The 26492-nt window shown below is 44.5% G+C and overlaps 1 pseudogene; it reads left to right on the top strand.

The window, feature by feature from the left end:
* The window catches only part of LOC138287170 (neuronal cell adhesion molecule-like), a 246893-nt pseudogene that overhangs the window by 105065 nt on the left and 115336 nt on the right, over nucleotides 1–26492 (top strand).

Genomic DNA, 26492 nt, shown 5'->3' with positions numbered 1-26492 from the left:
GGAGGAAATCCTCAATACCATGAACATCTCTCTGTATTTAGTATTGGGGTGCCTTCAGCACATAGTGAGACAGAAATACTTTGGGAGATCTGTAATTCAGTCCCTGACCAAACAGTGGTGGGGCCATGTTGTGTTTGCACTCGTACCAATGAGATTGCTGGAGTTGGCTGGCATCACCACCAGGTTGTGGGGAACTGAGTCCAGTTCCACACCGTGTGACAACTGTGGTCTAACCCTTTTCGCCAGCTCGCAGTACCTCACCAGCACCTGAAAGTGGCAATGATTTGTGGCAGCCATGCGCATGACATTCTTTTTCTCAGGGGAAATCGTGGTGTAACTGATCTCATCCTTTTCTCTCAGTTACATTCGTATCACACATGCAAAGACAAACAGAAGCAGGAATTGTTTTAATATATTTCAGTGAATCAACTGTGTTCTAGATAAAATGGCATGTACTGCAATGGTTAGGACAATAAAACATAATAATAGCAATGCGGTGACAAAGAAAGTGAAACATAAGAAAAGTCCCACCATAGTGTCAGAATGCTAAGTGTTGAAATTCCTTCCTACAGCTCTAAATTACTACTAGAGTACAGCAGTGATTGCCCTTCAGGATCCCCAGGAAGACACCATCCCCCATACCTGAATATGGTGGTAGCAAAGAGGGCTGTTAGTCTACTGAGTGTCCTCTCACAAGTAGGTGGAAAAGACTTTCAAGTCTCAGCAGACAGCTCCGATGAAGCAACAGCTTGCGGTGGCAGTTTGCTGGCTGAAACTCTCCCTCTAACGTATAGGGGGCAGAGAGATGTTTTATAATAAAACAGCCAGTGTTCTGAGAAAACTGCCCTAACATAAGAACACATATGTTTCTGGTGAAGTGGCAAAGATTGTGGTGTTTCACTTTTTACTTATAACAATATCAGTTGCAGCCTTGAGCAGAACGAGAATGTCAGACTAAAATGAATAAAAAGAGTTTCTGGGCTAAAAGTGTATGAGATAAAAGAAGATAAAACGTCACCGCAGAATGAAGCTTCTGCTCAGGAAAAAAAATGAACTAAAAATGAATTCTCACTAAGCTAAAGGCACAAACTGCAGGCCTAAGGCTAAAATAACATGCCCATAAAAGCTTACTAAATTAACCTCATGATACCTGCAGAACTTATTGTACTACCCAGTTAAGTAGCACCTTAAAACTTGTCCCAGGCCTGCCATTGCAACCTGAAGGCAGTGTCCCACTGCCAGGTTGGCTTAGCATTTATAATTCCTTGCCAAGCCTTAAAGTCCCCTTTTTATTAGATATGTCATCCCAAAGGAAGGCCCTAGGTAGCTCATAGGGCAGGGTGCTGTGTATTTAAAGGTTGAGCATGTATTTTCTTTTATTTTACATGTCCTAGCAGTGAAAAACTCCCAAATTCATTTTTTCACTACTGTGAGGCCTACCCCTCCCATAGGATAACATTGGGGATTCCTTATTAGTTTAATAAGTTGTAATTCCTAAACCAGAGGTGGGAGATATATTATGGTTGGTATCTATGAACTTGTAATGATAACCCTTCTTTAATGGTAAAGTCAGAATTATCATTACCAGTTTGAAAATGCCACTTTAAGAAAGTTGACAGTTTCCTGCCCTTAGCCCTCTGCCACCTGCCGTAGGTCACATGACTTGGTGTGATTGACAGATGAGACTTTGTGAATTCACCCCAGACAGTTACACAGTAGTGGAATTTGCAGAGCCTGGCTGGGCCATTAACTGATTTGATGGGGGAGGAGCTAAGCACAGCCCCACTTAGACCTCAATAGGCTAGGCTGTGCCACTACACAATAGGCTTAGAAACCTTGTATTGTCAGTGCAGCCAGCTAGGAGCCATGGCAGGGGAGGCAGGAAGCTCCTGTAACTTCAAAGAACCCTTCTGGAAACTTCCCCCAACTGCTAGGGGCAAGGTACCAGGGTATAAAAATAGAGCTCTCAGACCACCCACTCCTCAGTTCAATAGTGGACCTGTGGAAGGACTCTCAGGGGACTGCCTGCTGATGTGACCTGCTGTGCACTCTGCTAGACTGCTGGTGTACCTGGAAGGACTGCATTGCTGCCTGGAGCCTGTCTTGAACCTTCATAGGCAAGACCTGCTGTGGAGCCTTGCACTTTCTCCGGGCACCCAGGACTTCAGAAGTGACTCCAAGGGGTAGTTTAGTTGGCTTACTGTTTGGAGCCACAGGGACATAGCAGGCTCCCACCATCTTGAACCTGCACCTTAACCCAGCCCCAGGGAATCTTGAACCCCCAGTCCTGGACCCTGATTGTGGTGCCAAAAGGTGCCCCGGTGGTCATTTTATAAACTGGGGAATTGCTATTTTAAACCTTTAAAAATTCATAACTCCGTTTCGACTAATTGGATTTTGATGGGTTTGGTGTCAAACAATTTATTCACATTTTCTTTATTTTTCTAAATTGGTTTTGTATTTTTTATTGTGTTGTGTTTTCACTGTATTGCTATTTGTGTGCTGCACAAATACTTAACACATTGCCTCCTAAGTTTAGCCTGACTGCTTTTTTGTGCCCAGCTATCCAGGGTTCAGCACAGGTTAATTTAGTAACTTTTTGTGGTTCACCCTGCAAGCGATTGTGGCTGTTGCTTGACCAGGGCGTACATCCCAGTCAACCAACAACCCAATTTCTAACAATGCCCATGATGTTCCTGATGTTCCACCATAAACTGTAGAAATCAACATGCTGAAAGTTGTGGCCTTCTCTTTACTAATATAGAATCCACTAAAGTGGTATATTTTTGGTAATCACTCTCTTCTCTACAAGTCTGCATAAAAGCATTGATAATGTTATGTAGATCCTGGTGGGTGATTGTCAGGCAGGACTCCACTCACAGAGGCCTACCTGCCTAATTTAGGATCCTCACAAGACACATTGAGATCTCTGTGCCTTCAGTAGGCCGCCAGTTTGTTGTTCACACTTGGCAGGGGGTTTTGCTTTTATCCAGCACTCGGGAGCCATTGTGCTGTTTCCCTGTCAGTGATGGTGGTGCCTGGTAGTTGACAGTTGCCTCACTTTCAACAGGGCAAGATAACCTGCAACACAGTGGGAGACAGACCTCCAAGTTAAGGGTTTGCATAAGCACAGCCGGCTGACACTGGGCAGACAGAACCCCAGGTTTTACCCCACCTCTAAATGAGGGAAGTTAAACAGTGGTTTGCGCTGTGGTGCCCCACTGATTTACAGCAGCTCCCCTATTCCTCCAAGTTCAAAACTATCCCCAAATCAGCTGTGTTTGAATCTCTGACTGAGAGTCTGGTGCACCTCTTTTGTCTCCGGCTATGGTAAGAGCATGGCATGATGGTTGCACTTTTCTTTGGGAAGGTCAACAGTTTGCAGGAATTACTTTAAAAATCCCTACTGTCAGTGGTAGTGAATCAACCTGACTTGCCACAAGCAAAAGAGTCATGGGGCCATAATTGTTCCCAATGCTGGATTGTATAGTGACAGGGCTATGGTATAAACGGCATGGACAACTATTGGAAAATACTTGAGTCCCATGATTCTGGAAATGCTGGAAGGCCTCTAACTCCTCTTCTTGTGTTCACAAGTGAATCTCTGACTGAGAGTCTGGTGCACCTCTTTTGTCTCCGGCTACGGTAAGAGCATGGCATGATGGTTGCACTTTTCTTTGGGAAGGTCAACAGTTTGCAGGAATTACTTTAAAAATCCCTACTGTCAGTGGTAGTGAATCAACCTGACTTGCCACAAGCAAAAGAGTCATGGGGCCATAATTGTTCCCAATGCTGGATTGTATAGTGACAGGGCTATGGTATAAACGGCATGGACAACTATTGGAAAATACTTGAGTCCCATGATTCTGGAAATGCTGGAAGGCCTCTAGCTCCTCTTCTTGTGTTCACAAGTGTATTGCTACAACAGGATTTTGACACTGGAAGAGACCCACAATTTAGCATTATGGGATATTCTGACATCATGTACAAGCTATTCCTTAGATATCAAGCAGTTTCATAGGCATCCTAAATAAACTGTCACGTTTAGTTAGGAGACAGGTTTGATCATTCCTGCAGGCTTCCATATATGGTCCCTTAATGTGTTCTGTAGATATTTAAAATACTTTGCAGCTCTTCTGCTGCAATGGATATTACAACTAAACGTCGTTAGACTTCTTAAATCATTTTATTCGGAAACTCGAAGTAGGCAGTGGTGTATTAATTAAAGCTCGAAATACCCTAATAAAGAAAGTCACTCTTGCCTTTTCACAGAGGACCGTATGGGAAAGAAAGGTAGAAAGGTCTCTTGTGCTGAAGGATTTCATGATTTGAATAAACTTAGCTGACTTCTAGTGACCTTAAACAAAGAACCTCAGCTTAAGAAGAAGGGGGTAGTCTTCCTCTCATTCAAATGTTTCAGAAAAGATACACTGATATTCAATCCACTCAAAGTTCCTGCTGTGGACAGATCACACAAATAAAGCGTAGCGTACAAGATGGTGCTAAGGATAAGAGGCTATCTACACCTGCCACTATATCCCTTCTCACTTGCACATAAACTAACAAAAAGAGCGTCACATAAAGGATGAACTTTATATTATTTAATTTTAAAGGATGAAATCAGGTATGAGTGTTCCACTTTATTATGGTAATATAAGGTACAGGGAGAACAAACTGCTACCACATAGCTAGCCTTTAGATGACAGAAAAAATACTTTTCTAAAGAAATAGATTGCCCTAATCTGCGTTCAAAACCTTAAAGTGAAATTTGTCCAGATGCAAATGGGCTTCTCCAACCATTTTGTCACCTATGCCTAATCCGCATAGGTCTAGTCGTGCTACAATGTAGGAACGCCAGTTATAATGCACCTGAAAGTAATAAATGCTCAATAGAGTATCTAAATTCTGGATGAAAGTCTGACTCTGAATAGGAAAGCAGAAATTCCACTACACATTCTATCATGTCCTAAAATGACTATAGCCCTAGATTCACTGCTGATTCACCAGTCCTGTAGGAACTTACCTTTTATTTAATATGCCAATCATGGTGCCTTAATCTTGATTATGGGGTCAAAAAACCAACTTCATCCTTCCATTGAGGATCCCAAGCACAAGGCTTGACAGAGGCAAAGGTAAAGGTAAAGTAGAAACACCAAGGTCCCTCTGGAAAGTTGGGTACAAACACTCATTAAGGGTGCACATAAACATCCACTCTGTGCCTCTCACTCTTGATCTTCAAGTCACTAAGAAGCATACAATCTAGTGAGGTAACATCTTTACTCTACAATCTATTGTGGGCAGAGGAAACTTCTTCCTACTTCAGAGCATAGTGCTCAATATTTTCCCGCACCCAGTCCGAGGTTATAGTTCACTAAACTGTGAGGATGCAAATACACGGTGCAAGCAGGTGTGAGGTTAGTCCACTAGGTTCTTCTCAGGTTTGCCTATATTATCAGTTATACTTTAAATTCCTGCCTAGAAGGTGTGGGTTTAAAGACCCTTCTCTCATCTTTGTAATTATGACATTTAGAGGCATATTTATAATGCCCTAGCGCCACCTTGCGCCACATTAACGTAATTAATTTTGACGTTAATGTGGCCCAACGAGGCCGAAATCCCTGCGCCGTTTTTACAGTGGTGCAATGCATGCATTGCACCACTCTGTAACCCTTTGCACTACATTATGCCTGCACTAGGCATAATGTATGCAAAGGGGGCGCTGAAAAAATGGCACTAAGAAATGTATGAGACTTCCTAGCACCATTTTATGGCACTTTTTTATGCCTGCTCAGAGCAGGTGTTAAAAGGTGCCTTCCATTCTTTAGAATGGGCCCGCCTGTACTCTGCAGGAGTAGCGCCAACAGTTTGGCGCTACTCCTGCAGAGTACATCAATAGCGTCATGAAAAATGATGCTATTGCCCCCTACCCTGTGCCATGGTGTGTCATATTTTAAATACGGTGCACACGTGGTGGGAGTAGGGGGGCGCTAAGGGGGGCAGGGAAAGTGGCGCTGCACTCGGTGCAGCGTCACTTTCCATAAATCTGCCCCTTAATATTTAACACATGGAGAATTATTCACAAATTGGAAATAAATGTATTCTCTCCTAATTAGAAAATACGTGTAGCCTCTCCTAATTAGGCCTTCAATACAGATGTTCTGGTACTCCCGTAACAGGTATTTCACAACCAAATTGAACTACCTGCTGCAACTGGGGCTTTCAATATCCCTTGGAAAATATGGAATTATTACAAGATTCATGAATACTGCATCGAATTCCCTCTGTAATTCCCCATTTTCGATCCGTCTCCCACACATAAGTTTTATTATGTTTCACCTGGTAAAATGGTTGGCCTTTAGCAAAGGCAAACAGGGAAATATTTACTTCTTCGATTACTCTGATTATTTTACAATGTGACAGTCATCTAAATTAATGTCTCATATATTTCTCGCCAGCTTGGTGTTCACTGCCATCATTAATTTATGTTAGCTTTACAGTTTACAAGAAGTTATGAATTATATTTTCTTAGTCATACACAAATTTGTTGAATAAATTGCCTGCTTTTATGTAGTATTTTATGTTCCTCTACATACATATTTTAATTCATTATGAAGCTCTTTGTTACAATAGCGTTCATCAATTTGTATCCCTGAAGTAAAAACAGTCCTAATCCTATAGTTTTGGTCTGATTCACAAAGGTAAAGTTACGCTTTTGTGTAAGTTTACCCATTTTCACTATTCATAAACAAATAATTTAATAGTAAAAAGATAGACCAGCCCAGTCTTTATACCTGCGGAGTTCTCCACCTGACTACCAAGTCTCCACAGTCGTAAATTGTTTGTTTGTGAATACCGAAAAACAGTACATTTACACGAAAGTGTAAGTTTACCTTTGTGAATCAGGCTCATGGACACATTAATTGTGGAGAGTTGTTCAAGACAACACAATAGAAATAAGTAAGATTATAGTGTGTTGTTTTCTGTTTCATGTGCTTACATGGTGAATATTTATTAGACATTTTTTCCTCCTTGATGCTTCTTCTGTGGTTATACTTGTATGTAGTAAATAGAACTTCTGACTCTTTCTTGGCAGCCTCTGACAGGATTCCTGTCCAATGGCCCTGGGCTCCGGTACAAAGTCAGCTGGCGGCAGAAATATTTTGACGATGAGTGGACATCAGTCACTGTTGCAAATGTTTACAAGTATATCATGTCCGGCACGCCAACTTTTGTTCCCTACGAGATCAAAGTCCAGGCTGTTAATGCACTTGGCCACGGTCCCGATCCTGAAGTGGTCATTGGACATTCTGGAGAAGACTGTAAGAATGGCTTATTGTTTCAATTACTAACACACCAATGGTAAAATGTAACAATCTAGTACCCAAGGATCATCGGCAAATGCCTTGTTTATGCATCAATCAACATTTTCCTTACCAATCCCTAAGATAACACTGCATTTTGTCTCGATTTGGTGGAAACTCGTTCACTAAATAGACAACTAGGGGCATATTTACAAACCCATTGCGTCTCCTTATGCCGACCTAGCATCATTTGTTTTTTTACGCTAAGGAGGCATTAAGGAGACCCCCACTGTGTGCCTTATCTACAAAGATGTACAGTGCATGCATTGCACCACTTTGTAACCCCTTGCACCATATTATATCTGTGCCAGGTATAATTTATGTAAGAGGGGCATTCCCACGCAGGGAGGCCCAAAAAATGTCACAGTGAAATTTACAAGATTTCACTGTGACATTTTTCCATAATTGTTAACGCCTGCTCAAGGCAGGTTTTGAAGTGATGCTCCCATTATAACTTATGGGCCTCCCTTTGCTTTGCTGGATTACCGTCATAATTTATGGTGCTAATCCAGCAAAGAGCCACAATAGCATCATAAATTATGACACTGTTATGCTAACTTGCACCATGGTGCGATGTATAGTAAATACAGAGCTACCATGGTGATGTAAGGGGGCGCAAGACGATGCAAAAAAACGTGGTGCATCAGCTGATGCGCCGCCCCTAAGTGTTCAAAGTTTTTTTTTAATTGTAGCTGTCCACGCAAAGGCGGTGAATAGTTGAAAAAATAACCTGCACAGCAGTACTCTCATTTGGATCACTGTTTAATTAATTTGTTTGCAAATGTATATTTTTGCAAACAATGTTTGGGTTTCTGTTTGTGTTTACATGTTCATGAAAACAGTTGTACTCACATGCCCTGCTATTTTATATTCAGTGTGCCTTATCAAAAGCATAAGGGACCTGGAAAATACTGGTACACAATTCAGTAGCCTTTGCTCATAAAACAGGATAGATAAAAGGGTCTGTCTTTGGAAAAACACCAAAAACATTAGGAAACCAATCAAAATATGTTTGACCATGGAACATGTAAATTCTTATACGCTAGAACATGCTTAGTGTCTCTATTTAGTGCATTTAGGGCCAGATGTAGGAAAAAAGCAATTTGCGACTTGCAAATTGCGAGTCCCTGCGACTCGCAATTTGCAAGTCGCAAATTGCTATGCAGTACGGTGTCTCAGACACCGACTGCAACTCGCAATGGGGTCGCAATGACCCACCTCATGAATATTCATGAGGTGGGTCGCAAATTGCGGCCCCATTGCGAGTATAGGCACTCGCTAACATGGAGGCCTGCTGACCTCAGCAGACCTCCATGTTAGCGACCTGCTTTTAAATAAAGCAGTTTTTTTTTTTTGAAGTGTAGCCCGTTTTCCCTAAGGGAAAACGAGCTGCACTTAAAAAAAAAATGAAACCTTTAGTTTCGTTTTTTTTTCAGGGCAGGGAGTGGTCCTTTGGACCACTCCCTGCCCTGAAAAAATATTTTGGGCTCCAGTCACAAACTGGAAGGGGTCCCATGGGGACCCCTTCCAATTTGCGATTGGGTTACCATCCACTTGAAGTGGATGGTAACTGCGATGCCATTTGCGACCGCATATGCGGTCGCAAATGGTATTGCATCCCAATGCGACTCGCAAATAGGAAGGGAACACCCCTTCCTATTTGCGAGTCTGAAATGCATTTTGCGAGTCGGTAATGACTCGCAAAATGCATTTCTGCATTGGGATACGCGTTTTGCGACTCGCAAACGGCAAATTTTGCCGTTTGCGAGTCGCAAAACGTTTGCTACATCTGGCCCTTAGTCTCTCCTTTGGTTTAAGAATGGCTCCATCCCCGTGGCGTAATTTGTGAAAATACTTAGCGTGTCGCAGATGTGTATGCACACTTTAGTTGGTCCTGATTCACAGATGAGAGTTGTATACAGTAGGGAGCGGGGTGGTAGCAGGCTTGCAGCCCAGACCTGAATAATTAGTAACACAAATACATGATGATGGACTGAATGCAGAACATTGTCAGACATTCACCCCCAGTCACAGATCTGGGTTAAACCCATCTTTTTTTTGTTCATCATGCCACCGCAATTTGGGCCCACCCATATGCAAATCAGTCTTGACCCTGCTCCCGTGGGAACAGTCCATCCCTAACTGCCAAGACGAGTCCTTCCTATACAGCAAAAAAGCATACTGGGACCAGTTTCAGGTTATCACCCCAAATCAGCCAGGCCAGCTTGAATCCAGTGGCACAGTGAGCACAGGATCCAAGTCTGGGCATAACCTTCCCATTTAAAGCAACTATAGAAACATAAAAAGATGAGGGTCAGAATGCTAAACATTGTCAAACACTCACACCCAGTCACAGATCTGGGTTAAATCCATAGTTTTTTTGCTCATCATGCCACCCCAGTTTGGACCCAGCCATGTGTAAATCAGTCTTGACTCTGCTCCCCATTGGAACAGTCCACCCCAAACTGCCAGGCCAGGTCCTCCCTAAACCGCAAACAAGCATCCTGGGACCGGTTTCAGGGTATCACCCCTCATCCGCCAGGCTAGCTTGAATCCAGTGGCACAGTGAGCACGGCACCCATGTCTGGGCATACCCTTCCCACTTCAGGCAACAATAGCAACACAAAAAGATGATGGACGGAATGCTGAACATTCTCAAACATTCACCCTGAGTCATAGATCTGGGTTAAATCCATGTGTTTTTGCTAACCATGTCACCTCAGTTTGAACCCAGCCTTATGAAAATTAGTCTTGACCCTGCTTTCCATGGGTACAGTGCAGCCCAAACTGCAAGACCAGGTCCTCTCTGGACCTGAAACAAGTATCCTAGGACCAATTTCAGGATATCACCCCTCATCAGCCAGACTAGCTTCAATCCAGTGCCACAGTGTGCATGGAACTACATCTGGGCATACCTTCCACACTTAAGGCAACTGTGGCAACACAAAAGGATGATGAATGGAATGCTGAACATTGTCAAACGCTCAACCCCCAATCACAGATCTGGGTTAGATCCATCATTTTTTTTCTCACCATGCCACCCCAGTATGTGCAAATCAGTCTTTTCCATGCTCACCATGGGAACAGTCCTGCCTGAACTGCCAGATTAGGTCCTCCCTGGACCGGAAGCAATACTCCGGGGACCAGTTTCATGATATCACTCCTCATCAACCAGCCTGGCTTGAATCCATTGGCACAGTCAGCATGAGACCCACATCTGGGCATACCCAGCTGATTTAGGGCAACTATAGCAACACTAAAAGATGATGGATGGAATGCTGAACATTGTCAAACTCTCTCCCCCAGTCACAGATCTGAGTTAAATCCATATTTTTTTGCACACCATGCGACCCCAGTTTGGACCCAGCCATTTGCAGTTCAGTCTCTATCTTGTTCCCAATGGGAACAGTAGAGCCCAAACTGCCATGCCAGGTTCTTCGTTGACCGGAAACAAGTATTGTGGGACTGGTTTGCGGAATCAGCCAGGCTAGCTTGACTCTAGTGGCACAGTGAGCATGGGACTCACATCTGGGCATACCCCTGTCTGAACTTCCAGGCCAGGTCCTCTCTGGACCTGAAACAAGCATCCTGGGACCGATTTTGGGATATCACCCCTAATCAGACAGACTCGCTAGAAGCCAGTGGCACAGCGAGCGATGGACCAACATAGACTTAGGGCAGCTATAGCAACACAAAAAGATGACACACAGAATTCAGAACATTGTTGTTAGACTTCTCAACCTTGGAGTGGTCTCCCTTAACTTTTTGCCTCTGTTCCTCAGGTTGTTGATGTGTGCTGGACTCTGATTTTACTGTTTTTGTTACTCTGGGCACTTTACCACTGCTAACCAGTGCTAAAGTGCAAGTGCTCCTTTACAAAATGTGTATGTAATTGGCCTGTCCGTGATTGGCATATTTGATTTATCAGTAAGTCCCTAGTACAGTGCACTAGAGGTGCCCAGGGCCTGTAAATCAAATGCTACTAGTGGGCCTGCAGCACTGATTGTGCCACCCACATAAGTAGCTCTGTAATCATGTCTCAGACCTGCCATTGCAGTGACTGTGTGTGCAGTTTTAACTGTAAATTCGACTTGGCAAGTGTACCCACTTGCCAGGCCTAGACCTTCCCTTTTTTGACATGTCAGATACCCCTAAGGTAGGCCCTAGGTAGCCCCAGGGGCAGGGTGCAGTGTATGGTTAAGGTAGGACATATAGTAATGTGTTTTATATGTCCTGACAGTGAAATATTGCTAAATTCGTTTTTTACTGTTGCAAGGCCTGTCCCTCTCATAGGTTAACATGGGGGCTACCTTTAAATCTGATTGAAGTGTAGATTACCTTTGGGAGCGGATGGACATGTGGGGTTTGGGATCTCTGAGCTCACAATTGAAAAATACATCTTTTAGTAAAGTTGATTTTGAGATTGTGTGTTTGAAAATGCCACTTTTAGAAAGTGGGCATTTTCTTGCTTATACCATTTCTGTGACTCTGCCTGTTTGTGGATTCCCTGTCTGAGTCAGTTTAACAGTTGGGCTGGTTGCACCTCCACTAGACAGTGACACGAAGGGAGCTGGGTTGTAGCCTGCCTATCCTGATGAGCCATCTATGCTAGGAGGGAGGAGAGGAGTGGTCACTCACACCTGAAAGGGCTATGCCTGCCCTCACACAGTGCAGACTCCAACCCCCTGGAGAGTGTCTGGAGCCTGGCCTGGGCAAGGCAGGATTTCACATTCAAAAGAGACTTTACTTTGAAGTAGGCCTACTTCAAAGGAGAAATTGGGTATAAGAAGGGCACCCAAAACCACAGACTTTTGAAACACTTCTGGAAACAAGAGGAACCACTGCCTGGAGTAGAGCTGAAGAGCTGAGAAAGAAGAGCTGCCCTGCCTGTGACTGTGCTTTGTGGAGCTATCCTGCAGTTGCTGCTTCTGCCAGAGTAAGAGGGCAAAGACTGGACTTTGTGTGCCTTCCATCTTGAGAAGAAATCTCCAAGGGCTTGATTTAGAGCTTGCCTCCTGTTGTTTGAAGTCTCTGGGGCAGCAAAGGCTTCTCTCTGCCAGCCTGGGGGATGAGGGGTGATACCCTGAAACCGGTCCCAGGATGCTTGTTTACGGTTTAGGGAGGACCTGGCCTGGCAGTTCGGGGTGGACTGTTCCAATGACTCCTACTCTGCCCTGTGGTGCCCATCCAGTTCCTGGGACCCTGAAAGGAGAAGCTGGCAGCCTAAAGACAAGGAAATCCACGCACAGAGTGCTGTGCGGGGAAAAGATCGACACGACCCCGATCTGCGGCTGAAAAAACGACGCGCCACCGGCTCCGCAGCTGAGAAACTAAGCTCGCAGGAAGCGCGACTGAAGAATCGCCGCACGGAGCAGGAGAAACAACGCGCAGCATCGCTGACGGAGGCTGGGAGATCACAACCCGCGCTACAGGGTTTTCGGATCATCGTGCGGCTGGATTTCTGACTCAAGTACCGCTGTGCGTGGAAAAACAACGCAAGGCCTACCCGGACCCGAGAGTGCTGACCGGATCAACGCATGGCTCTCCTGCGGAAAGAAGAAACGACAAGCCCGACCCGGCGATAGGAGAAACGACACACATTCCAGCTTGTGAGTGGAATCAACGCATTGCAAGACCTTTTTGATGCGCACTCGCCCATGCGGGGTTATTTTTGACGCGCACCAGGTAAATTTTCACACTAGCAGTGCTAGCGGGTGTTTAAAACTACTTGAAGTCTCTTTTGGATTTTTAATCGATAACTTGACTTGTGTATTGTGGATTTTTGTCGTTTTGGTCTTGTTTTGTTTAGATACATATTTCCTATTTTTCTAAACCTGTGTTGTGTCATTTTGTAGTGTTTTCATTAAGTTACTGTGTGTGTTGGTACAAATACTTTACGCTTAGCACTCTGAAGTTAAGCCTACTGCTCTGCCAAGCTATGAAGGGGGTAAGCAGGGGTTAGCTAAGGGTGATTTTCTTTTACCCTGACTAGAGTGAGGGTCCTTGCTTGAACAAGGGGAAACCTGACTGTCAACCACAGACCCCATTTCTAACAACTGTCAAACACTTATCCCCAGTCACAGATCTGCTTTAAATCCATTGGCCCATATTTATACTTATTGACGCAAAACTGCGCTAACGCAGTTTTGCGTCAAAAAAATTAGCGCCGGCTAACGCCATTCTGAAGCGCCATGCGGGCGCCGTATTTATCGAATGACGTTAGCCGGCGTTAGCCGCCGGCACCGTCTGGTGTGCATTAAAAAAAACGACGTACACCAGGCAGCGCCGGCATAGGGGGATATGGGGCTTGGGCGTCAAGAAATGGGGCAAGTCAGGTTGAGGCAATTTTTTCGCCTCAACCCGATTTGCGCCATTTTTTTTCACTCCCAACCCCCATAGAAATGACTCCTGTCTTAGCAAAGACAGGAGTCAAGCCCCCTTGCCCAATGGCCATGCCCAGGGGACTTCTGTCCCGTGGGCATGGTCATTGGGCATAGTGGCATGTAGGGGGGCACAAATCAGGCCCCCCTATGCCACAAAAAAATAAAATAAAATACTTACCTGAACTTACCTTAATGTCCCTGGGATGGGTCCCTCCAGCCTTGGGTGTCCTCCTGGGGTGGGCAAGGGTGACAGGGGGTGTCCCTGGGGGCATGGGAGGGCACCTCTGGGCTCCTTCAGAGCCCACAGGTCCCTTAACGCCTGCCTTTTGCAGGCGCTAAAAAACGGCGCAAAAGTGGCCGTACGTCATTTTTTTTTACCCGCCCACTCCCGGGCGTGAATTTTGCCCGGGAGTATAAATCCGACGCACATGCCTCGGAGTCGATTTTTTAGACGGGAACGCCTACCTTGCATATAATTAACGCAAAGTAGGTGTCCACGCAAAAAAATTACGCTAACTCCATGGACTTTGGCGCTAGACGCGTCTAACGCCAAAGTATAAATATGGAGTTAGTTTTGCGTCGGAATTGCGTCAAAAAAAATGACGCAATTCCGGCGCAAATGGAGTATAAATATGCCCCATTGTTTTTTTGCTGTCTGTGCCACCCCAGTATATGCAAATCAGTCTTAACCCAGCTCCCCTTAGGGACAGTCCAGCTCGAACTTCCAGGTCATGTCCTCCTTGGATCAGAAAAGAGCATCCTGGGACTGGTTTCGGGGTGTCACCCCTCATCCACCCAGCTAGCTTGAATCCAATGGCACAGTGAGCACAGGACCTAATTCTGGGCATACCCGTCACATATAAGGCAACTATGGCAACACTAAAAAATGATAGATGGAATGCTGAACATTGTCATAGTCTCACCCCCATTCACAGACCTGGGTTAAATCCATCGTTTTTTCGGTCACCATGCACCCTAGTTTGGACCCAGCCAAATGCAAATCAGTCTCGACCCTGCTCTCCATGAGCACAGTACAGCCTAATCTATGTCTTCCCTGGACCAGAAACAAGCATTGTGGGACCGGGTTTGGGGAATCAACCAGGCTAGCTTGAATCCAGTGGCACAGTGAGCATGGGACTCACGTCTTGGCATACCCTCCCAACTTAGTGCAACTATAGGAACACAAGAAGATGGTGGATGGAATGCTGAACATTGTCAGACACTCACTCCCAGTAACAGATCTAGGTTAAATCCTTTGTTGTTTTGTTCACCACACCACCCCACTTTGGACGGGCAACATGCAAATAAGTCTTGACCCTACTCCCCAAGTGAACAGTCCAGGTTAAACTGTCAGGCCAGGTCCTCCCTGGATCAGAATCAAGCATCCTGGGACCGGATTTGGAGTATCACTCTTCATCAGCCAGGCTAGTTTGAATCTAGTGACACAGTGAGCATGGGACCCACGTCTAGGCATAGCCCTTCCTACTTAAGGCAACTATAGCAACACTAAAATGATGGGTGGAATGTTGAACAATATCAAACTCTCCCCGATAGTCACAAATGTGGGTTAAATCCATTGTTTTTTTGCTCACCATGCCACCCAAGGATGGTACCAGCCATATGCAAATCAATCTCAACCCTGCTTTTCATGGGAACAGTACAGTCTGAACTGCCAGGCCAGGCCCTCCCTGGACTGGAAACAAGCATCCTGGGACCGGTTTTGAGGCGTCACCCCTTATCTGCCAGGCTAGCTTGAATTCAGTGGCACAGTGAGCATGAGACCCACATCTTGACACACCCTTCCCACTTAGGGTAACTATAGCAACACAGAAAATTATCATGCATCCCAAACCAGATGTAGGTTAAATCCATTGTTTTTTGCTCACCATGCCACTCCAGTGTGTTCAAATCAGTCTTGACCCTGCTCCTCATGGGAACAGATCAGTCCGAACTGCCAGGTCAGGTCCTCCCTGGACCTGACACATGCATCCTGGGACTGGTTTTGGAATATCAGCCCCCATGAGCCAGGCTAACTCGAATCCAGTGGCACAGTGAGCAAGGGACATGCATCTGGGCATACCCTTCCCACTCAGGGCAACTATCGCAACACTAAAAGATGATGGATGGAATGCTGAACAGTGTCAAACTCTCACCCCCAGTAACAGATCTGGGTTAAATCCATTGTTTTTCTGACACCATGCCATCCCAGTTTGGACCCAACAATATGCAAATCAGTCTAGACCCTCCTCCCCATAGGAACAATACAGCCCAGATTACCATGCCAGGCCCTCCCTAAACTGGAAACAAGCATCGTCAGGCCGTTTTTGGGGAATCAGCCAGGCTATCTTGAATCCAGTGACACAGTGAGCATGGGACCCACGTCTGGGCATACCACTCACACTTAGGGCACCTGCTGGAATGCTGAACATTGTCAAACACTTATCCCCACTTACAGATCTGGGTTAAATCAATTTTTTTTGCTCACCATGTCACCCGAGTTTGGACCCAGCCATATGTAAATCAGTTTTGGCCCTGTTCCCCATGGAGCCCCCTAAGTGGCCAGGTCCTCCCTCGACCGGAAACAAGCATCCCAGGACTGATTTCGGGATATCCCCCCTCAACAGCCAGGCTTGCTTGAATCCAGTGGCACAGTGAGGACGGGACCCACGTCTGGGCATACCATTCCCTCTTAGTGCTTGTTAGAAATAGGTTCTTTGGTTGGCAGTCAGGTTACCCCCTGTCCAAGCAAGGACCCTCACTCTAGTCAGGGTAAAAGAGAATCATCCTCAGCTAACCCCCACTCACCCCCTTGGTAGCTTGGCACGAGCAGGCAGGCTTAACTTCAGAGTGCTAGGTGTAAAGTATTTGTACCAACACACACAGTAACTTAATGAAAACACTACAAAATGACACAACACAGGTTTATAAAAATAGAGAATATTTATCTCAACTAAACAAGACCAAAACAACAAAAATCCACAATACACAAGTCATCAATTAAAAAGCAAAAAGAGTCTTCATGTAGTTTTAAACACAACGCTAATGCTGTTAGTGTGAAAATGTACCTGGGTGCGTCAAAAATAACCCTGCACAGGTGAGTTTGCATCAAAGAGGGCTTGCGATGCATCAATATCACTCCCAAGCGAGACCTCTCGTTGTTTCTCCTTCTGTCGAGTCGGCATGCATTGTTTCTTCTCTCTGCAGGAGAGCGATGCGTCAATTTGACCCGCACTCTCGGGTCCGGGCAGACCTTGCGCCGTTTTTGCACGCCCAGCGATGTTTGTGTCAGAAATCCTGCTGCACAATTATACGAAAACCATGCAGCATGGGTTGCGGTCTCTCCAGCCTCCGTCAGCGATCCTCCATGTCGTTTCCCCAGCCGCAGGCGTCGATCTTCCGGTCGCGTTGCAGGCGAACATCGATTTTCAGCCGCTAAGCCGGCGACGCGTCGATTTTTCAGCTGCAGATCGGAGTCGTGTCGATCTTTTTCCCGCACAGCGGTCGGACCGTGGATTTTTCACTCTTGGGCCTCCAGTTTCCCCTTTCAGGGTCCCAGGAACTGGATGGGCACCACTTGACAGAGTAGGAGTCTCAGCAGAGGGTCCAGGTGCTGGCAGAGAGAAGTCTTTGCTGTCCCTGAGACTTCAAACAACAGGAGGCAAGCTCTAAATCAAGCCCTTGGGAGTTCTTCACAAGAAGGAAGGCAACACAAAGTCCAGCCTTTGTCCTCTAGCACAGGCAGAAGCAACAACTGCAGGAAAGCTCCACAAAGCACAGTCACAGGAAGGGCAGCTCTTCTTCCTCAGCTCTTCAGCTCTCCAGGCAAAGGTTCCTCTTGGTTTCCAGAAGTGTTCTAAAGTCTGTGGTTTTGGGTGCCCTTTTTGTACCCATTTTGCCCTTCGAAGTAGGCTTACTTCGAAGCAAAGTCTCTCTTGTTTGTGAAATCCTGCCTTGCCCAGGCCAGGCCCCAGACACACACCAGGGGGTTGGAGACTGCATTGTGTGAAAGAAGGCACAGCCCTTTTAGGTGTGAGTGACCACTCCTCCCCTCTCTCCTAGCACAGATGGCTCATCAGGAAATGCAGACTACACCCCAGCTCCCTTTGTGTAACTGTCTAGTGAGAGGTGTAACCAGCCCAACTGTCAAACTGACCCAGACGGGGAATCCAAAAACAGGCAGAGTCACAGAAATGGTTTAAGCAAGAAAATGCTCACTTTCTAAAAGTGGCATTTTCAAACACACAATCTTAAAATCAACTTTACTAAAAGATGTATTTTTAAATTGTGAGCTCAGAATTCCCAGACTCCACATGTCTATCCGCTCCCAAAGGGAATCTACACTTTAATCAGATTTAAAGGTAGCCCCCATGTTAACCTATGAGAGAGACAGGTTTTGCAACAGTGAAAAACACATTTAGCAGTATTTCACTGTCAGGACATATAAAACACATTACTATATGTCCTACCTTAACCATACACTGCACCCTGCCATTGGGGCTACCTAGGGCCTGCCTTAGGGGTGTCTTATGTGTAAGAAAAGGGAGGGTTTAGGCCTGACAAGTGGGTACACTTGCCAAGTCGAATTTGCAGTTAGAAACTGCACACACAGACACTGCAATGGCAGGTCTGAGATATGATTACAGAGCTACTTATGTGGGTGGCACAACCAGTGCTGTAGGCCCACTAGTAGCATTTGATTCACAGGCCCTGGACAGCTCTAGTGCACTTTACTGGGACTTACTAGTAAATCAAATATGCCAATTATGGATAAACTATTAAACCACACAATTTACACAGAGAGAATATGCACTTTAGCACTGGTTAGCAGTGTCAAAGTGCTCAGAGTTCAAATGCCAACAGAAACAGGTCAGAACAAATAGTAGGCAGGAGGCAAAAAGATTGGGGATGATCCTGCAAAAGGGCAAATTCCAACAGGGCTACTATAGCAACACAAGAAGATGACCGACAGAATGCTGAACAATGTCAAACACTCAACCCTGCCACAGATCTGTGTTAACTTCATTTCTTTTTTTGCTCACCATGCCGCCCCAGTTTCGACTCAGCCATTTGCAAATAAGTCTTGACCCTGCTCCTCCTGTGAACAGTCTAGGCTGAATTGCTAGGTCAGGTCCACCCTGGACAGGAAACAAGTATTCTGGGACCAGTTTCGGGGTATCACCCCTCATCAGCCAGGCTAGATTGAATCCAGTGGCACAGTGAGCACGGGACCCACATCTGGGCATACCCTTCCCACTTAGGGCAATTATAAGCAACACAAAAAGATGATGGGCAGATTGCTGAACATTATCATACACTCATACCCAGTCACAGATATCGGTTAAATTAATCATTTTTTTGCTCACCTTGCCTCCTCATTTTGGACCCAGTCATGTGCAAATCAGTCTTGACCCTGCTCCTCATGGGAACAGTCCAGCCCGAACTGCCAGGCCAGGTCCTTCCTGGACAAGAAACAAGCATCCTGGGACCAGTTTTGGGGTGTCAGCCTTTATCAGCCAAGCTAGCTGGAATCCAGTTGCACAGTGAGCATGGGACCTACATTTGGGCATACCCTTCCCACTTAGGGCAATTATAGCAACACAAAAAGATGATGTACTGATGCTAAACATTGTCAAACACCCTCAGTCACAGACCTGAGTTAAATCCATCGTTTTTTTCCTCACCAATCCATCACAGTTTGGACCCAGCCAAATGCAAATCAGTCTCGACTCTGCTCCCATGGGAACAGTCCAGCCCGAACTGTCAGGCCAGGTCCTCCCTGGACCCGAAAGAAGCATCCTGGGACTGGTTTCAGGGTATCACCCCTCATCAGCCAGGCTTGCTTGAATCCAGTGGCACAGTGAGCACCTGACCCATGTCCAGCCATACCCTTCCTACTAAGGGCAACAATAGCAATACAAAAAGATGATGGACAGAATGCTGGGCAATGCTGGATGTCCAGCAGCTGCTTAGTGATTAATTTGAGCCTTGTGGGAGAGAAGTAGGGAGAACGCTAGTGAAGCAGGATCACACCCTTCCACTCTCAAGGTCATAGAAACACACTATCTTAGGTGATACTAAATGGCCTGTGTCAGTCCATGTTCAATGTTACGCTAAGCCTAATTATGGGATGGGACTATAGTTCATCATCAGTTTGTCAGCATCCTCATCTCAGTCCTTAAGACAGATGGAAGGACCGGAATGAGGAAAACTAGACTGGTTTTGATGAAAATTACTGGTAAGTAAATGGAACATTACCCAAGCGATCATGCCATCCATGACGGACTTGGATAGGTAATGCAGACACAGAAGACGTTCATCACCTGGCTTTAATGTCCTTTTACCTGGCTGTTTCAAATTAAAATCTTGTACAGGTGGTGAATGCATGGAGCCACTTCAATTATCATGCACACAACACTTTTCGAAATGCACCCATTATTTTTGTAAAGTTGCACATGTACAAAATGTGTTTTTTTCACAGTGGTGAATGTGACTCTTTATGGTTCTTTGGAGCCGTTGAAGATGTCAAGCCAAACTGACATGTTTGTAGTAGAGGGCAGTTCGGGAGCGTGATGACCCTCCCACAACATTCCACCCAGTTGGCTTTAAAGCGTTAATTAGATTCCCGATCACTAGAATTCGCAGGTTATGAAACGCTCACACATAAAGCCCACTTCCGTTGCTCATGAGCTTGGTGTCCAGAAGTAACAGTTAAGTGGGCCCTATAGAGGTCTTGGGATCCCTTCTACTTTACTGTCGGACACAGGTAAAACAGGCAAGTGTTAACGTTGAATGTTTGATGCAAAACCTCTTAGATGTAGAAGGCGTTTCTGATTTGATAATGTTGAAATGTTTCCCGTCTGTCAGGTTCCTCACTGTTTATGAGTCGCAAGTGCTCTGGCCAGGTTTTGTTTGCCGAAATTCACAACTTAAAACTACGAATGGTCTCTTTATAGATAAGCTTTTTATAACCGAACCATACTAGTTGAAAACATCTTTATACAGAACGAAAAACAATTACAAATGTGTTAGCAACCTGTGGAAGTTTCTGCTCTTTATTTGATTGCACATGGAGGCAGCAGAGTACGTCCACAACCTCGCTGAGTTGCGCAGAATATCACGGATTCATTCAGTGTTCCGACCAACGTCATGGCGCCCACTGCTGGCACATTCTGTGGTCCAGCGCTTTGCTAGAGCACTGTGTCGGGCCACGCTTCCTTGACTCTGCACATGTTAAGCACCGCCTTGAAGACGTAGAGATCCTGGCATTTGCAAATTAAAATCTGGAGAAGCATCACGGACATGGAGGGAGTTCCAAAGTTCCAGTTTTACAAACCGTCATAGAGGGCTACTGTCTTCCACTTTTTGAATTACCTTTCTGCTTGGCATAATTCATTACAGTGAACATGTAGCTCATTTATTCCTTTGCCTCTGCTTCACTGATCACTGTGTTGTATTTCTTGTAAGAGAGATATGCAATACGAGTTCAGCCACTGTGGAATAAATGTACTTCTTAGCAGTGACTTAAAATCAGTGTGGATGCAGTGGACCAGTATGGTACATTGAAGACACAATTTCCCAGTTCAAGGTACAGGGAATACTTTCATGCATCAAAGGTGTCTGTTTATTTAATTTAATTTGTGTAATTGAATTTAAATTGTGATTCATGCGTATGGTGATGCACAGAAGTGCATTTGAGGATGTGTGGCATGCTACAGTTTTGGGGGGAGTGTTGGCAGAGTGTTGAATTATAGCATTGGCGGCTGCCGCCAATCAAAGTGGTGGGGGTGTACCTGCCGCTTCTGCTCCCGGTCCGGCTTTTGGCCGCTCGCTCTCCTCTCGGCAGTCACCACAAAAGCACAGGCTTCCAATCCAAATGCTGTTCTCATGCTATATCAAGCAGGAGAGCAACGCGGGGATTGGCCTGAGGGGGATGGTCTGATGCTTGCTCAAGCAGAGGGAACCTTTGCCAGTTCTCCACTCGACTATGAAGCATAGATGGGTTGGAGAAATATCAGAGCGCATGTTGGTCTGGCCAGCCTAAGACAGCCGGCCAAACCAAAATGCGCACATTACAGTGCCCACCACTCCTCCTCCCTATGGCCCGCCCTAGATTACATGGCAGTCAGAGAGACAACAGCAAATAAAATGATAATAAAATAATTTTATTATCATTTTATTTATCACTGCCTGACTCTGAGCAGGGGGGTGATGCTCCTTTGCTATTACAGAGGAGCCACCCCCTGAATTTTAGTGTTTTCCTTATGGAAAGTTTTGGTGTTGTGTGTGCGTGATCAAAGTTGTCTTTGATTGCAGCATCTATGTGTGTAATGGCAGCACATGAATGAGAGGCACATTCCGGTGGTATCTTCCCTGTTTGTCCTGTTAAAGTCTGGAAAGGGATTAAGGTTATTGACCCTTGCTACTTGACCTCATTCTCACATCAACCCAAAACTTAGTCCCTTCTCTTTAATTCATCTAAAATACTCAATGTTCCTTCCACATCACAACCTTTCTGCCACTTCTACTGCTCTTCTGTTGCCCATAGAAAACATAGTTGGAATTCTACCTGACGCTGCTAATTACTCATTGACATGGAGGTGAATGTTTTTTGAACACACATTGGGCTTTAGCATCCTTGATGTTTGACTTGAATTCTGGTTTATCTCATTTTGTCTTGATCCTTTTTGGATCTGCACACAGATTTGTGACTTTGTGGCCCTGACTGCCGGTAACCAGAGCATGCCTGATGATTGCCCCTTCATTGCTCCAGGTGGACAGTAAAGAGCATTAGGTTGAGCTGGATTTCACCTGTGTATCCTTCAAGTTACGCCCTCCTGCTTCTGAACTGTCTCTTTAGATCATTTGCGATGGTTTCCTGTTCGCAGTGTATATCACTGCGCAGTATCCACCCGAGGAGCTTTCTAGAAAGAACTCTTCCAGTTTAGACCAGAGATTGCCTAGACTATGTGGAATGCTTTGAAATAAAATATGTTATTAGAGGCATACCTAGTTCCAGGAGCATCAGTTCAAGGCATGTTGCTAGAAGCACTTTAAACAGCTGTTGAGGAATATTTTCCTTGTTTCTTGAATGGTCCTGTTAACATAGAATCCCCGATATCTACCCCATGACTTGGCCTAATATACAAATGGCATTGAAGTTACGTCACTTGCCCTTGGTTTTAAAACACACCACCTGGGAAATGAATAAGCCAAGTGTACTGCGGAATTCTGTATCTACATTTTCCATGTTAGACTCGACTGGATGTAATTCATTGTCATTCATGTGAGAGCTCTATCTCCAACTTGCAGGTCCCACAGGTGAAATGTTTGCTGAAAAGACTACAGCTGTCTGATTACTGTTACTTTGATTTCGGGCATTTTAACTGCAGAGAAAGTAGCATAGTTTGCTTTTGATTCTGGGCCGCTCGAACCAGTGGTCCTGGAGGTACTACGGTACCTCCAGAATTACTTTAGAGAAGTTAAAAAGGACAATGATCAACAAATAGGCATTTCAGTTTTGTTTTTATCTTGTATCATGTTTTATGCGTTCACACGCCAGGCAATGTCTTCCTTAATATTTTCTTTTTAAACTGAAGAGTAGTGTTTATTTTTCCCTTCTCTTACTGCTGAGTGAATTTTGCCAACAAGTAACAATTCTGCTTCAATAAAGAGTGTGAAAGGAGAAAGTTACAGTTTGTCAAATGTCTTCTAATGCACGAGTTGAAATACTTGTAAATGAATTCTACAGATATTTCAACATATATTAGCAGCAATTAAAAAGAGCAAACAAGGCACATTTTTTTAAATTTTGAAATGTAACGGATACAAAGATTTGAATAGAATCAAAACAAACGAATACACTTTACATGTGTGATAAATACACTCAAAGATTAAATATCCACAAGTTATAGTTTGTGCGTCATATAGGTTTAACATTGAAGCTTTATTCAGATAGAAATGTAATGGCTATTTCAAGAGGACATTTCATGCATAATATGCCCTCTGTACTTGTCAGTACCATACCAGGTCATGCTTAACACATATATTTGGGAACATGTGTTTCAAAATGCACCACCCAAGATATCCTACAAACCCCACCATACTCCTCATTTGTACACGTGTGCTTCGATTTTTCACACTCCCCATGACTTCAGTCACGTAACACTGATGACAGCACCCTCGCGCCGAACATTGTTCAGCACCTCTGCTTTGAGTAGCCCCTAGCAGTGATAAAGAATTAACTCTCGTAGGCAGTAACACCTCCTCATTTCCAAACATCGCATTTGAAACTTTGACGTTGCATAAGAAGATCAGATTTTGTAGTGTGAAGAAAAACTATCATTTTAATCTAGAAGACAAAAAGGAAATATCAGTACATAACTGTGGAGCAACCCACTGTTAACTGGAAAAACACTCTTTCGGGTAACCCCCTCTACACCTTGTGTTCCAAATGCTAACTTACTAGTTAGCAACTAGTGCTGCAGTTAATTTTTAGGAAAACGGGACCTGCAGCCATCTTTATGAGAGTATCCCAGAGGTCTGAACACCTAACTATATTGAAGCAGGATGTCTTCTAAGGACCTGAGTGAGAGGAGAGTATCATCTATAATAAGCATATTTTTGAGGTTAAGGAGTACATCTAAATGTACAGTGATGGCTATTTCCTTGACGAAGTGAGACGTATTAATTATGCATGTATTGAGTTGTAACATTCACAGAACTCAACTGTTATTGTCTTTCTGTACTTCTAAATTCAGAAAATTTATGATTTTGTAAACAAAGTGTTATATCCTTGTATTTGTAAATGTTTTCCTAACATAGCTTGATGCATTTGTACATGAATCAAAGGAATTTGAAGAATAATGAGAGTTCGTTTGCTTTTTCCACTCAGTACCAATGGTGGCTCCGAGCAAAGTGCATGTGGATGTTGTAAACGCCACATTAGTGAAAGTTCATTGGGAACCCGTTCCACAGTTAAGCATACGAGGCCACCTCCATGGATACAAAGTAAGTCACAGAAAAAAACATTCACTCACAAGATAGGCTCATTGCCTGAAACAGTGTTTTCCTTATGAAGTGTTAATGTAAGATGCGTTATGTGCTGTTCACAATGTGATAATTCGTTGTCTTCACCTGAAAATCTAGTGCTAGTGTTTTCACAGACGTTATGTTGACCCCACAGACATAAGTCAAGTTAGCTGGAAGCCATGCTTCTGACTCCAATGTGTTTCAAGGGTTTCCTTTTAATGGCAATGTTTTGGGATTGAACACTATAACCATTTTTTCAGAGTTGGAATCAAAGGTTTTCAACAGCCCTATTTATGCCATTCCCCTCTTCAAAACTCAGTCCATCGGTCTCCATTGAGCACTGTTACTGCTCCAGGAGATGACTCTGACAGGCCCACTATTGAATCATCATTCTATTCACTGACGTTCCAAGAGCAAATTATCCTGCAGATAAGTGCTCTTTTCTGAACGAGGATAAATACCTTTTAGGTCTCTGATACAGCCCACTTAATTAATCTAGTTTAGAAGCTAAGCCAGTGTGGAAATGCGTACTCCAGGGAGGTTTGAAGCTACTCCATTAGTCTTCTGACCATTCTGATCCTCCTGCCTTGTGGATGAGGCATCTGTCGTCTTGAGAAGACAGACAACCGTATAGCAAGAAGAATGCAGATGTGAAGATGGGTGAGGACAGAGGACGCTGCCCGTGCCATTGTTCACCCTGGCTAATATTGTAACAGGAATCACATTTGCCTGGTTTGATGCACCAGAGGATGAATGATTGTAAACCAGAACTAGTAAAACCAGTAAGAGCATTTGACTCCCTGATCAGTAAGTTGGTGAAAAACGTGTTGGGTTTTTATAATCCTACTGTGTGAAAGACGTTTTCTATAATTGTTATTTTACTCTCCATGATTCTTAAGAGCGAATGAGCATTTCCCTGCCTCACCGGGGCCCTTCTGACATTTGGGTGGGGCTAGGTAGAGTCACTTAGCTCAAGCTACGGGCAGCCACTTTCCTACAGTAGATATTCACCTTTAACTGCCATTCTCCGCTGCCTTTTTGGTCGCAATCATCCACCCATGTTGAATATACTATACATTTTCTTTGACTGCTTTGTTAACGGCTCCCCACAAAATTAGAAAAAAGGCACACCTTTAGTGCATTGCTCTAATGTAAATTATTTGGTCAGGATTTTTCTACAGTACTGCATATTATGTCATAGTTGTTTCTGAGAGCTGTGCAGATGTAAGTGAAAGTGTCAGATTGGAGCAGGATCAAAAGTTCAATTGAGAATCATCTCCTGTTTGATATTTCTTTGCTCACTACCATCCTTTTCTGGGGTCAAGTCACAGTACCCTGAGTAACTCAGTTTTAGGACTTTGTTGAAGCACAAATCATCAAGTTCTGTCCTCAGGGTTGGGTTAAAAAATATATATACCTGCGGGCCTTCAATTCCTAAGCATTTACCTCCATGTTTTAGTCTCTCAAATGCTTGGGGAATAACCTAATGATTGCATATATATCCCCGTTTTTCGTCTGTATGCTTTCTATACGATACAAAGAATTTAGACTTGATTAGCTTTTCTAGCAGCATCATTGCAGTGAAACACTCCTTTCGAAGATCTGTGCTCAGTCTAGGTACACAATTCTGCATTTGTTACATTTTGTCAGCAAGTGTGTATTGTAAGTGCAATGTTTGTTCCATATCACTGTAGTTTAGCTATGCCAACACCAAAGAATG

This window comes from Pleurodeles waltl, chromosome 4_1 (assembly GCF_031143425.1).
Source record: "Pleurodeles waltl isolate 20211129_DDA chromosome 4_1, aPleWal1.hap1.20221129, whole genome shotgun sequence".
Lineage (NCBI taxonomy): Eukaryota > Metazoa > Chordata > Amphibia > Caudata > Salamandridae > Pleurodeles > Pleurodeles waltl.
Note: the sequence above shows the minus strand (reverse complement) of the source record. Positions and strands in the feature narration are given on the sequence as shown.